This window comes from Penaeus vannamei, chromosome 6, assembly GCF_042767895.1.
Source record: "Penaeus vannamei isolate JL-2024 chromosome 6, ASM4276789v1, whole genome shotgun sequence".
Classification (NCBI taxonomy): domain Eukaryota; kingdom Metazoa; phylum Arthropoda; class Malacostraca; order Decapoda; family Penaeidae; genus Penaeus; species Penaeus vannamei.
In genome coordinates, this window is record NC_091554.1 from 10712561 (window position 1) to 10722560 (window position 10000).

The 10000-nt window shown below is 39.1% G+C and overlaps 1 protein-coding gene across 2 annotated transcripts in view; it reads left to right on the plus strand.

The window, feature by feature from the left end:
* LOC113800487 (mucin-2) overlaps positions 1-10000 on the plus strand; it is an 80366-nt gene that overhangs the window by 450 nt on the left and 69916 nt on the right. The gene's annotated exons all lie outside the window — the stretch shown is intronic.

Below are 10000 nucleotides of genomic sequence, written 5' to 3' on the forward strand. Positions count from 1 at the left end.
GCCTCTTCATGACCACAACTCGTTCTGCTTGATGGTGATGATGGTGATGATGAGATGCAGAGATGACAGGTCGTTATGAGGTCGTGCATGTGACGGAATGACTCATTTTCATTCTTATTTTTTGTATCGCTAAAAAAGGAGTTTCGTTTATAGGTTAAATGGTTATTTATCTTTGTATCTATTTGTCAGTTATCAAAGTTCTGTTATAATCATCACGATCATCATCATCATCATTATCATCACCATCACCATCATCATCACCATCACCACCATCATCATCATCATCATCATCATCATCATCATCATCATCATCATCATCATCATCACCATCACCATCACCATCACCATCACCATCACCATCATCACCATCACCATCACCATCACCATCATCACCCTTATCATTATCATCCCTACTTGTGCCTAGCATTTCCGAACTTTCGAAACATCTTTATCAAAATTAGATAAATAACTAGATTAAAAAGAAAGAAAGAGAAATAAATTTAAAAATCTTAATATTTGCACTTCAAAAGGAACACATTTTGGCGTTGCAATACAGGTTCCTAACACCCCCCCCCCCCCACTTATGATTTCGTCTGGGACCGTCCGGTATTGCAATTGCATGAGTAGATTTCCCTCCCATCATCCATATTTAGCTCCAAGAAAATATTATTTCGCTGCTCTTCTTCTTTTTTATTTTTCTATTTTTTTTTGCTTTTTAAACACTCCGTTCCTTTATTATCATTATTATTATTATTGTTGTTATTATTATTATTATTATCATCATCATTATTATTATCATTTACTTTTTAAACACTGCGATTTTTGAACTCTCTAAACACTTTTTTTTTTACTTACTAAACACTCTATCACTCAAATCAAGTCTAAAATCTATGGCGATATATATAGAAATGAATTGATGTGCATTGTTGACCAAGCGCCAGATTTCCGTAATAAAAATTGAGTCTCCGGAACAAGTATCAACAGCAATTGCATCACTCTTTGTTGCCACGATTAAGAGGGGAAAGGGAGGGGGAGGAAGGGGGAGGAAGGGAGAAGAGGGAGGGGAGGAAGGGAGGAAGGGGGGGCGGTGAGGAATGGGGAGAGAGGGGGAGGGGAAAGGGGAGGTGGAAAGGGAGGGGGAGAAAAGGAAGGGGGAGAAAGGGGGAGGGAGAATGGGAGAGGGAGGAATGGGGAGGGGGAGGTGGAAAGGAAGGGAGAGGGGAAAGGGAGGGGGAGGAATGGGGAGGTGAAAAGGGAGGAGGAGGAAGGGGGAAGAAAAAGCGAGGTGGAAAGGAAGGGGAAGAAAGGGGGAACTGGGAGGGGAAGGAAAATTGAACGGGGAGAGGAACGAGAAGGGAAGGAGAAAAGGAAGTGGAAGGAAAAAGGAGAGAGATACGGAAGGTGGAGAGAAAAAGAAAAAAGAAATAGAATAGAAGAGGCAGGGAAGGAGGAGATGGAGAAAGGAAAAGTGCAGGGGGGAGGGAGGGGGGTGATGGCGAAGAGGGAGGAGACGGAGGCGGGGAAGATAAGTTGGGTGGTGGGGTGGGGGTGCAGATGGGGGTGGAGGGAGGGGGAATTCTTGCAGCACAGTGAATCATTAAATTATTTATTTTCTTACTGGGTCATCCATATGCTTCCGAATTAAAGAAAAAGAAAGAGAAAATAAGAAAAAACAAACATTCAGAAGAAACGGATTTATAGAGTAAAAAGGGAAAAGTAGATTTATCTTCTTTTTACAAAATAATTTTATCTACCAGTCGGAAGTTTCTCCAAGGATCTCACAGACATTACAAATATAGTATTACACTTTATCATTACTTAGTAAGTGTACTAAAAGAAGTCCAACAGATAGAAATGAATGAAACTGATTTTGTAACATGACTGACTGAAGTTATCACGTGATCAGATGCCGGTGTCCCGGATGTGGTTACTATAACTCTCTTCAGAAAAAAAGTTCTTCCTCATTGGCATTTATAAACGTAGAAAGTGATCCCTTCCTTTATTTCAAAATTAATATCTGTCGGTTATATAATTATAGGCCTATTTTTAAACACATTTTTTTTCTTTTCGTTTTGTTTTTTCTTTTTGCTCATATCGAAAAAAGAAAGAAAAAATCTGCTTTTGTGATTAAAAAATATATATATATTCATGTAATCCTCTACCTGCTATTCTTCCAGTCTTTATGTCTTTCTCTCCTTTTCATCCTCATGTATTTTGAAAAGACTTCTCCCTTCGATGACCCATCCTATCCTCTACCTATTCTCCTACCCACTAACCCATCTACCCCTTCATCCTATCCACTCTCCACCCCTCTTTTTATTATCTACCTCCCCCCCCCCCAACGCAGTAAAAAAAAAAAAAAAAAAAAAAAAAAAAAAAAAAAAAAAAAAACAAAACACAACAGAACAGCTATAACCTTGAACTTGGAATCTAAACGACCTTTGAACGCGAATGGGACGCATACCTTTCCGGCCTTCAACGACCTTTCTGTTTTAAGCCTATTTCGCGTCTCCTCGACCTTTTCTTCTACGGTTTTTGGTCGAATAGGGGATGCCAGTTAGTCATATCTGAATCTTCCTTTCTTTCTTCCTATTGTTGTTGTTTTTTTTATTGTTTTTTTCATATTGAAAGCTATAACGTTGTATTATTATCATAATTATTATTGTTATTATTATTATTATTATCTTTATCATTATTATTATTGTTGTTATTATTGTTATTATCATTGTTATTGTTACTGTTATCATTATTATCAGTATCATTATTATTCTCATTATGATTATCATTCTATTATTATTATTATCCTATTATCAAATTATTATTATCATTACTATTATCATTACTATCATAGCTATTATCATCATTTGCTATCATCATCATCACTATAAGACCTAATAATACATTCCCTGTTCACTTTGTTCTAAAATCACTGATAGTCAGATCAACTATTGTTCAGCAGCAAGTGTATTCAATATAAATGTTCACTTTTCCTACCACCACATTCACCTCTTTCAACATGCTTGCGAAATGAAGTTTGTATTCAAAGCCTGTAAGACAACTTTATCGGTGGTGGTTTAACTCTTTATCATCTTGTTTATTGTCTCTCTTTTCTTTTGGTCTGATTAATTCTGTTGTGTATTTGCTTTATTTGTTTTTACGTATTTGTTTTAGTCTGTTCGGTTGGTTTTGACTACTTGATTTCTCTTTGTCTTTCTGTTTCCTTCCCTCCCTTTCCTTTCTCTCTGTCTGTCTCTGTCTGTCTGTCTGTGTCTCTCTCTCTCTGTCTCTGTTTCTCCCCCCCCCCCTCTCTCTCTCTCTCTGCCTGTCTGTCTGTATCTCTCTCTCTCTCTCTGTCTCTGTCTCTGCCTCTGTCTCTCTCCCCTCTCCCCCACCTCTCCCCCCTCCCCCCCTCATTCTCTCAGTCTACACGCTTTTCGCCCTTCAGTTTTATCGTCTTACCTGCGTCATTTTTCATTATCGTTTCTTTCTCCAAACGAGACTATAAAACATTCCTTTAAGTAATAATTGTCTAGTTAAGGGAAGGGGAGGCCTTAATTAGCAACTGTTAAATTGTGCCGTATCGTATTTAGAAATTCCATAGTTCAGAGTGTTCAGTAACAAGAAAGAAAGAAAAAATACTCATTAAAGAAATGAAAACCGTTTGATGGATATTAAAAATGGGTAAAAACTGTACTTCACCGTAAGGCATATAATTGGAATATGTTTATTATTGAACATGTTATCACAACACACATAAAATAGGATAATCTAAATAAAACACAATAAATGCAAAACTATAAAAAATACCAATTTTAGTCCCAACAGGAAAAAAAACATACTATACCCTCCCATAAAGAATACATAAATAAACAAGAAAAATAATCTAGCAACATGCAGTGTGGCCTAAAAACAACATAATTATACATTGCCTCGATTCAGCTCAATGTCACGCAAGAAGCATTCAGTAAACTTGACGGCCTTATGAAAGAACTGGACAAGGGGCCGTCTCTCGTGGTGAGAATCTCTGGCACGGGGAGAGATATTTTGCTCAGTCAAACTAGTCGTTCTTGGTGAATGATTTGCCTACGAGGGATCTGGGTACAAGTTTTCATTCATTGTGCATAATTTCTTTCGGTGTTTTATAGATAGATTTGAAGAGAATGTTGTCTTTCTTGGTCTATCTCCTTCTGTTCTGTTTGATTCCTATCTTATCTCAGTGTTTTCTTTCTTTTTACCTCTCTTGCTCTTCTGTTTTCTCTCTCTTACTCTTACTCTCTAACTCCCACGTTCCTTCCCTTCCTCCCTCCCTCCCTCTCTCTCTCTCTCTCTCTCTCTCTCTCTCTCTCTCTCTCTCTCTCTCTCTCTCTCTCTCTCTCTCTCTCTCTCTCTCTCTCTCTCTCTCTCTCTCGCTCTTCCTCATACCCTCTCTCTCTCTCCTGCCTTCTCTCTCTCTCCTGCTCTCTCTCCTCTCTCTCTCTCTCTCTCTCTCTCTCTCTCTCTCTCTCTCTCTCTCTCTCTCTCTCTCTCTCTCTCTCTCTCTCTCTCTCTCTCTCTCTCTCTCTCTCGCTCTTCCTCATACCCTCTCTCTCTCTCCTGCCTTCTCTCTCTCCTGCTCTCTCTCACCCTCTCTCTCTCTCTCTCTCTCTCTCTCTCTCTCTCTCTCTCTCTCTCTCTCTCTCTCTCTCTCTCTCTCTCTCTCTCTCTCTCTCTCTCTCTCTCCTGCTCTCTCTCTCTCTCCTGCTCTCTCTCTCTCTCTCGCTCTTCCTCATACCCTCTCTCTTCTTTTCTCTCTCTTTCTCATTCCGTTTTTTCACTCGAATAATTCCGGAAGAAGAAAAAAAATCCTCTCGAGAACTCTGCGTAGAAACCTGTCGGAGCCCGCAGCCCTGAGCGGGACTCTTTAACCTTTGGCGTTCTATCAGCTGGTCGGGCGTCCTTCCTCGGAATTTCTGCGATGGCGATTTCCGGATTTCTTGGGCGTATGGGGATTACGCATCACATTTTTATTTGGTTTTATCTCCGTTATCGTTTCTTTCTCTTTTTGGCAGATAGTAATTACATTTATATGTGCGCATTATTCTGAATGAATGCAGGCATACATAGATATATACATTATGTGTGTGTATGTGAGTGTAATATATATATACATATATATATATATATATATATATATATACATATATATATATACATATATATATATATATATATATATATATATATATATGTGTGTGTGTGTCTGTGTGTGTGTGTGTGTGTGTGTGTGTGTGTGTGTGTGTGTGTGTGTGTGTGTGTGTGTGTGTGTGTGTGTGTGTGTGTGTGTGTGTGTGTGTGTGTGTGTGTGTGTGTGTGTGTGTGTATGTGTGTGTGTGTGTGTGTGTGTGTGTGTGTGTGTGTGTTTGTGTATGTATATATATATATATATATATATATATATATATATATATATATGTATATATATGTATTTGTATATATATATATATATATATATATATATATATATATATATATATTTATGTGTGTGTGTATATGTATATTTATATACACATATGTATACATATGTATATACTTGTACCCAATGAACCCTATGCTTTAGCCTCTGTGCTATGCCGACCATGTAAACAGCGCGGATAAGACGTTCGCGTAAATGTGAATCCGAGAGAGACTCAGCAGGTCCAATGTGGCGTACGTGAGGCCGCTGCTGACCTACCTGTGCCAAGGCGGTTTTCGATTCTCCTTTTATTCTATCTCTTTATCTGTTTGTTTATTTATTACTGAAACTGTTATATTCTATTGATCCAAAAGCTCTATGCGGTTTGAAACGTAGTGCTATGACTTGTCGATTTAAGAAAAGAATGAGATTTGGGTAAAAAAAAAAAAGATTGCCAGATAAGGGAAATGGAAAAAGAGAATAAAATGGGATATGAAAAAAGATAAGAAAAAACATTCACAAAAACGAATTAAAGTTACCTCTCGAGTACAAAAAAGAAGAAAAAAAAAAGAATGAAAAAATGACACAAATTTCGAGCTGTATAACTGAAAGGAATTAATCAGCGTATATAAAAAGCTATAAAAGATGAAGGCCACTCACCCCTTCGCGTAAAAAAAAATAAATAAAAAAGCGTTGATGGAAGCGAAAGTGGAGATAGACAAAAGAAAAAAAGCGCCAAGGGCTGGTATATCCTTCTTGGAACCCCTCCTCCCTCTCCCCCCCCCCCCCATCTCTCACTTTTTGAGAGGAAGACGCACACATGCACATGTGAACTTTCGTTTTCGCGCGCTTGTTCTTAATCTTTCTCTCGTTCTCTCTCTCTCTCTCGCTCCCTTTTCCTCACCTCCTCTCTCTCTCATTATATAAATCGGATAGCTCTCTCTCTCTCTCCCTTTCCCTCACCTCCTCTCTCTCTCTCTCTCCCTTTCCCTCACCTCCTCTCTCTCTCTCTCTCTCTCTCTCTCTCTCTCTCTTTCTCTTCCTTTCCCTCACCCCCTCTCTCTATTATAAAAATCATATAGCATCTGCATCATATAACCATAACAATTTCTAAAACACTCACAGCCGTCTGAACTTCCAATCAAAAGGTCAACAATCCCCTTAAAAAAAAACGTCCCGAGTAACCTTTCTGCCAACACGTTGTATGGAGATCGAGGCAGATCTATAGTTAAAAAAAAAAGAAAAAAAGAAGGATTTTTGGGGAGTTTAACAAGGCTTTTGACTCCAGTTCTCGAATTTAAAGATCAGAAAATAGATTTATTGGTATATCAGTATGTTTATATATCTATGTATTAGTTCATTTATTTGTTATCATTGCACTATATTTATTTGTACTATTTCTTGTTATTTTTGTTATCTATGTGTTGTATCGTAGTTTAAAGAGCGTTGGTTTTGAGTATGAGTTCTTTGTCACATGGTCAGAAGAAGGTATGTGGGGGGGTGGGGTGGGGGAGGGTACTGTGTATCCGCTTCTGTCCCATCCCGAACAGGGTTGCCAGATATTGTCCTGTTCAGAGCTACCTGCTTTCACTTTTTTCTTGGCAATACTGTATCGTGGAAGAAAGGACAAATCGTGATAAATCGTGGGAATGTTAGATTATTCACAACACATCAAAAATGGATGAAATCAGCATGAAATAAGGTATCTTTATTTCATTTCTCTTGTTATCTTTTCTCTTCATGCCGACCTTTCTTCCTATTCAAATATCCTCTCTTCCTTCTCTTCTCTCTCATCCCCCTCCTTCGTCTCTCGAATTTACCTGTCATTACCTTGGCTTATCCCAGGCGCCCAAGGTCTGTCTTCAAAAGTTCAGTGACTGTGGTTCGACCCTTAGGGAAAGTGGTCACATACAGGAGACCTTCTCATTCACACATTTTGGTGACCGCAATGGCAGGCTGTATCCTGTTGTTATTAATATGATTCCTATTAGTTATTTGGTTATTTTGTTGTGAGAATGTTTCTTTGGAATCTGTTTCGTTTTTTTCTATATTTCTTTTGATTTTTTAAAGATGTTTACTTTGAATCTGATTCGTTTTTTAAAGAATATTTCCTTTGTTTCTATTTTGTTTTTAGAATATTTCCTTTGAATATATTTCGTTTTTAAAAATATTTCCTTTGAATATATTTCGTTTTTTAAAGAATATTTCTGGATGTATTTGTTTTTTTACATTTCCTTTGAATATATTTCGTATTTTAAAAATATTTACTTTGAATATATTTCGTTTTAAGAATATTTCCTTTGAATCCATTTTTAGGATTTTTTAGGCTATTTCCTTCAAATCTACTTTTACATTTTTTTTACGAGAATACCTATTCCTAAAATGGAAGAAGACAAACTAGTTTTATTTCCTCTTTCTCTTAAATACAATCTTTTCCTACGAATTTCCTCCACTATAAGACCTGTTTACATTACTAAACCTGGTGACGTATTTACATACCGTCATCCGTTACTTTCTGGTCCCCACTTTCTCTTCCTCTCAAGACCAGGTATTTCCCTCTCACTTTCATCATAAGGATTAGCTAGGAGCAAGACAGGGGTAATCTTTATGCGTTTACCGATGGGTGTAATTTGTAAGCTTCGAAAACTACCTCTTCTTCTTGGCTTTGCCTCTTCGCCAGTTCTCCCGCGTTAAACCGGTACTAAGCCCATTGTCACAGCTTCGGTAATTATACTAAGCAAACACACCAACAACAGTAATACCATTATCTTCTGACAGTTTTATAACGATCTCCTGTTCACACCTAATCCCTACGCGGACACGTCAATAAAACTCACGTCATGTTATCTTTGTCTTTGAGAACCAGTGGAGGAGGTTGGGTGCTTGAGGGCGAGCGCTCACGTGGCCGCGGGTGACTGCTGTGCTGCTGTCTTGGAAACAAACTGGTTTTTGATAGCATCCCGTGGCCATGGCAACTTGTTCTGAAAATATCCGTGTAGCTGAATGTTCAGGGTATACCTATAGCTGTCGTGTTTATACACACACACACACACACACACACACACACACACACACACACACACACACACAATGTAATAAATGAATGAATGGGTAAATAAATCAATAAATCAATATATATATATATATATATATATATATATATATATATATATATATATATATATATATATATATGTGTGTGTGTGTGTGTGTGTGTGTGTGTGTGTGTGTGTGTGTGTGTGTGTGTGTGTGTGTATGCATGCATATATGTATCTATGTATATATTTATATGTGTGTGTGTGGATGTGTGTATACATATTTATGTACACACCCACACACACCCACACCCACACCCACATATGTGTGTATGTGTGTGTAACATTCATGTATATTAATATGTAAACTTGTTTACAATATATATATATATATATATATATATATATATTCATATACATACACACATATGTGTATATAAATACATATAATTATACATATATACACATACACATACACAATCACACACATGTATATACATATACACACAGACATACACACACACACATTTATATCTATATCTATATCTATATATCTATATATATATATATGTGTGTGTGTGTGTGTGTGTGTGTGTGTGTGTGTGTGTGTGTGTGTGTGTGTGTGTGTGTGTGTGTGTGTGTGTGTGTGTGTGTGTGCATGTATAATACATATACATATATGTATGTATATATAAGATTCTGTGGCGCAGGCTGCCTTATTGTACGGTGTATTAAGATGCAACAAATAAATGAGCGGATCGAAACGATTGTCACATGAAATAATTTCGCGTAAATAAAGAACAACTGTCTTGAATCTGATTGCGAAAACCGTAGTCTTGAACGCCTCGCAAGTAACGTCACTCTACAAAATAAACAACAAGACACCAAGGGATAAGGAAGAGGAGTCCCAAGGACTTCAGCGGCGGATGGGACGTGAGAAAGCGCCCACGCCACGCAGGGTACATCTGTAGGCAGGACGAGGCCCTAGGCGGAAGGCAGCGGGCCGGGCGAGGCGGGAGGCCGCGGGTGCTGGAGGCGACCTTGACGCTACACATTCCAGGACAAAGGGAGGTCTTCCATGCGGGTTTTCTAAAAAGCTACCCGACCTTCCTATGGCCTGGGGCGCTGTTGTAGGGGAGGGGGAGAGGCGGGGGGTGAAATGAGCCGAGGTGACGCGTCGTGTGAGTAAGGGGAACAGCATGTCCGATTGAGTGTTCTCCGGTCCTTGCCCAATGTCCGGTCGCGGTTCGGAATGGCGACATCGAGTGTCTCAGCGGGTCCGTCGCGGTGGCTCGCTCAAGGTCGGGCCGGCGTCGCAGCGCGTGTGTGCGGCGCGTCCTCCTCATGCCCCGCCGGGGATGTTAGCGCTAATCACAGCTGCTGGAACAACCCTTCGGGCGTAAGAGTGTGGAAACAGACCATATGGCGCGAGCATCAAGGTCGACCTTGCCTCCTGGGTGCCGCGAACCGCATCGCCTAACCATCGCGTATTATGATTAGTCGCCGCCATCTTTGACCAAACCGACAAGAGCCA